A 4,896-nucleotide genomic window follows, 5' to 3' on the forward strand; every position below is an offset into this window, starting at 1 on the left:
TTGACTTCGAACCCCCATAGGCGATTGACATAAAAGACCACTGAAACACTGTCCCAGAAGATTAGCACAACACTTCGCTGAGTAAGTTTTGAAGCTCCTCAAACTATTCAGTCCTGCCATCAGCTCCAAGCAATTTATGCATAACAGCTTCTCTTATTTCGCCCATCTCCCTCCTGTCTCTAGGTTGTTCAGGCGAGACCCCCAGCTTAAAGTGCTGGCATCTGTCTCTCAAATAAACTGTGGCACATTCCCAAAAATAGCTATTCCAGATCACTCCAGATCTGTTTGAGTTAAGGAGACAAAGGGCTTCATTACGATTTTGGCTGTCTCAGGACCGACATGTTGGTGGTCATACTGTCAACTGGCTGGTGGAGAAAACCGCCAAATTATGACCATGGCGGGATTCACAACATAATACAGCCAAAGCACCGCTGGCACCATCACTGCACACAGACGACAATAGGCACAGCCGGAATGATTACGAGGCACACCACCAAGGTTTCCACTGCAGTCGCACGACCCCGGAAACCCAGGCGGAAACCAACTGCATAAAAGGAGACACTCACCTTCATGAAGCCATTCTCATCCGGAGCTGCCATGGAACCTGAACTACATGTCTTTCCCGCTGCTCCTGCTCGCCCAAAGACTATGGAATCTGCGGCGACGCATGCAACCGTAGGTACATTCACTTACCTGGTACTGTTGTATATTTTCATTTATGTACACACACACAACATACATCTGTGATGGGGGTGCGAAGGCGAGACTCACACTTAACAGCCTACGAACACTCACATAAAACCACACACACTTGCATATACACAACAACCATGCTACGGCCAACACACACAGGTAAGCAGAGAAAAATTGCAAAGGGCCACACTCACATAGTACCCCACAACACGTCATAACCACAACACAACCGCACCAACTCCAATCTTACGGCAGGGACCCGCAGGGGACACTACCCAGGGGCACATCACACATACATCACAATGTAACACCAAGAGCATCAAATCGAACATACCATGCACAAAATGTGCACAGTATAAAGCACACACAGCCACACAACCCTCCAACAAACACATCTCAACACAAACAACACTCAATCCCAAGACCACAAAAAATATTGAATGCACAAAGGCCCAACACACAACAAACACCATAACACTTTCAGACAAAAGCGCTGCACACAACCTCACATACAGGCTAAACAACACAAGTAGCCCAAGGAGCACACACACACACATACACATACAGAGACACAACTAATGTCAGCCATGAACACCTCAATACTAGGGAAAGAAACGCATGACAAAGATTAAAGCAGAAAACCAACAGGTTGGCTCAAATTATTATTACACAAAATGATTAGGAAAATCAAAGGCCACAGGCTAGTTCATAAAGAAGAGTGCCAATGCACACAGTGCACATATCTGTTCCCCAAACGTCACTCCTGTCTGCCATGTAACCTCTACAGGTAGGGGCATCAAGGGGGCAGACAGACACCTCAGGGGTTTTTGGGGGAGAGAGTGGCGGAGGTTGTGGAGTTTGGGTATTGAAGGGGGGCCTTTGGGATCTGGTTTGGCAGGGGGTCTTGACTTCATCTTAGATTCGGGGAGGGTTGGGTTTTCTTAGGAGGGGTAGACTTCTTGGCAGGCGGAGGGGCATGGATACTTGCAGGGGGGCAGGGGAGGTCTTGGAGATGTAAGGGCCCAACATTCCAAGGGACACTGAACGTTTAGGGGTATCAGGGGGTGGGAGAGGAGTGGGGAAAAAGGCAAACTCAGAAAGGAAATATTTCTTACACACACAGGGACGGTCATGGCAAAAGGGCTTGAGTGTGGAGGGAGAGGGAGTGGTTGTCTGCAGTGTTATTGTGAATGTCTTGGGTGCATGTCTGTGCGAGGTATGTTTGTGGGTGGTGGGTGTCTGTTGGGTGGGTGAGTGCGGGTGTTTATGTGTCTTGGGATGATGGGAGGTGGAGGTGCTCGGGGATGCCGTGATGGTGTGTGACTGTTGGGATGGGGACTGCAGGTAGGGTGGATGTAGATGTGTCAGTGGTTGTGGTGTCTGCGTGTGTAGTGACAGGAGTGGATGTATGAGGGTCTGCTCTGGTGCTGTCTGTGGGTATGATTGGTGTGGTGGCTGGATCAGTGAATGTTGGCGTAGTGTCTGCAGGTGTGTCAGGTGTGCTGTCAGTGATGCTGAGGGAGGGGGTGTCAGGGCAGGTTGTGACTGATGCTCTGTGTGTATTTGAGTTTTGCTTGTGTGCATGCCGGTGGTGTGTCTTGTGGTGCTTGTGGTTGTCTGAGCTACCCTTGGATGTTGAGGTGAATGCCTGCCTATCTGTCTGTGTGCATTGGCTGGATTGGGGTAGAGGTGTTTGGGATTGGGATGCGGTAGCTGGAGGGGGAACGGAAGAGAAAGGGTGACTGGCTGCTGACAGTGTGGAGGCCAGAGCCTGAAAGGATCTTTGTAGGCCAGCCAGTGCATTGTGAATGCCCTCCAGGAACGCATTACTCTGCTGGACATGAGTTGCCAGTCCCTGGATGGGTTGGGGTTGAGGAGATGGGACTGGGAAGTGGAAGTTGGAGGGGGGACGGTAGAAACAGAGACAATGTCATCAGAGAGGAGGCCAGATCTCTGTTGGGCCGCCAATTAACTGTGAATGCCCTCCAGGAATGCATTAGATTGCTACATCTGGGCTGCCAGCCCCTGGATGGCATTCACAATGGCTGACCGCCCTACAGAGATGGATTTCAGGAGGTCAATAGCCCCCTCACTCAGGGCAGCAGGGCTCACTGGGGCAGGGCCTGAGGTGCCTGGGGCGAAGGAGATGCCCACCCTCCTGGGTAAGCGGGCACGGGCAACTCAGTGATGAGCTGCTGGGAGGGCAGTGCTGGTACAGGGGCTGGCGGCTGTACCTGTAGCTGGGGTGGCCACAGAAGTGTCTGTCACCACCAGGGAGCTCCCATCGGAGGAGGTATCCAAGTCTGTATTGTCCCCTCCAGTCTCAGCTGTAGTGCTCCCCTCGCCCTCCGTCCCACTGGTGCCCTCAGCGTCTGTGAACTTTGCCTCCTGGGTCCAGTGGGATGCAGCTCCCTCTGTCGCCGGTGCCTCTGCTCCTCCGCCAGATGATGCTAATGCACATAAGGAAAGGATGACAAAACAAGAAAGGGGGGGAGAGAGACAAAGGATACACAGGGTCAATGACTGCACCAACACCACCGTTGGCGCACACAGCACCTTCACACACAAGGAACAGGCCTATGCACTATGCATTGCACTACCAGTGATATTGCTAGCCACCAAAGCATGAGGAGGAACACACACCGCCAACTGCAGCACACCTGGGACCCACGCAGCCCTTACCAGTAGTGGATGCTGACAAGCTAGGTAGGCAGTATTTCCCCCATCAGACCCTTAGCCCTCAGAGGACCTAATCTGCAATGTCTGGCCTGGTCTAGGGGCACTCACTGACACACAACCACTACCTGTATACTACCCCTCCAGCCATTTCCTTCAATGATGGCCACTGTACTCCCCCCCCTTGTGGCTGCTGTGATGCCCTCAAGTGCCCATCCAGCTCTAGATAGGCCACCGCCAGTATGCGGACCATTAGGGGGGATCAGAGTCCGACGGGCACCCCTTCCTCGTTGGGAGGCTATCCCCAGCTGGGCCTCCGCGGTCTTCTGTGCCCAGCGTCTCAGGTCCTCCCACCGTATGGGACAGCGGGTGCTCCGCCTGCCGTAGACCCCCAGGGTCCACACCTCTTTAGTGATGGCACACCATATACCCTTCTTTTGATGGGCGCTGACCTGCAAAGGCAATACAGACAGGAGAAAACCATTAGACAAACAGCCCAGCCAGTAACATGAATTGCCCACCATACCCGTATCCATCACTGTTGACACACACATAGCCCAGCACTCAACATGTACCCAGCCAAGAGGACATCCCTCCCCCTTACACGATGCCTTCACACACACCTCCATGCATTCATGCCACATGCATCGTGCCCACAGTGTACTCACCTGTTGGTCTGGAGGCCCATGCAGCAGTCTTTGCTGGGGTAGGACCCAGCCACTGGTCTCTCCAATTGCTCTGTAGTGAAGGCTGGGGCCCTTTCCCCAGTCACATGGGCCATGGTAGGTTCCAGACATAGGTCACAGCAGCACATGCAGTGTAAGTCCTCTCCTATGGAAGGTCAGGAAACAAGTGAGGAATCAGATAGAAAATGGCAGTCACGTCCACGGCGGTGCATACCGTCACTGCCGGCGTAGATCACCATTGGCCACTGTACCCCATAGGGCCCAATTATAACCAATGAGGAATTGCATGGCGGTTCACAACCGTCTCCCGCCACGGCACACAACATCGGCGGCATTACCTCGCTTCCACCTGTCCCTCCACACAGGACAGGTGGACCCCATCTCTGGGGGGGTGGGGCAGGCCTATGGAATAATGATGCGTCACAGGAGAAATAGGCACATACTTGACAAATTACACTGTCCCATGACATGTTTGCATATTGCAGACTACTGTTGTGGTTCCATTGTTCAGTTGTGACAGCCTCCTCACTCTTTTGTCCCTTAAATACCTACCGCTGCGGATGATTAGGAGATGGAGACATACCCCCGTGTCCAGATCCCTGGTGACCTGACTACACTGGAGGACAGGCACATTATCCTTACCTATAGACTGGACATGGCCACAATCACAGAGCTGTGTGCCTAATTGGAGCCTGACCTGATATCTGCCATCTGTCACCCCACTGGGATCCCCCCTCTTGGGCAAGTGCTATCAGTGCTCCATTTCCTGGCAACTGGTTCTTTCCAAGTGACAGCGGGCTTGGCAGCAGGAATGTCACAGCCAATATTCTTAATAGTGCTG

This window comes from Pleurodeles waltl, chromosome 5 (assembly GCF_031143425.1).
Source record: "Pleurodeles waltl isolate 20211129_DDA chromosome 5, aPleWal1.hap1.20221129, whole genome shotgun sequence".
In the NCBI taxonomy this organism is placed as follows: domain Eukaryota; kingdom Metazoa; phylum Chordata; class Amphibia; order Caudata; family Salamandridae; genus Pleurodeles; species Pleurodeles waltl.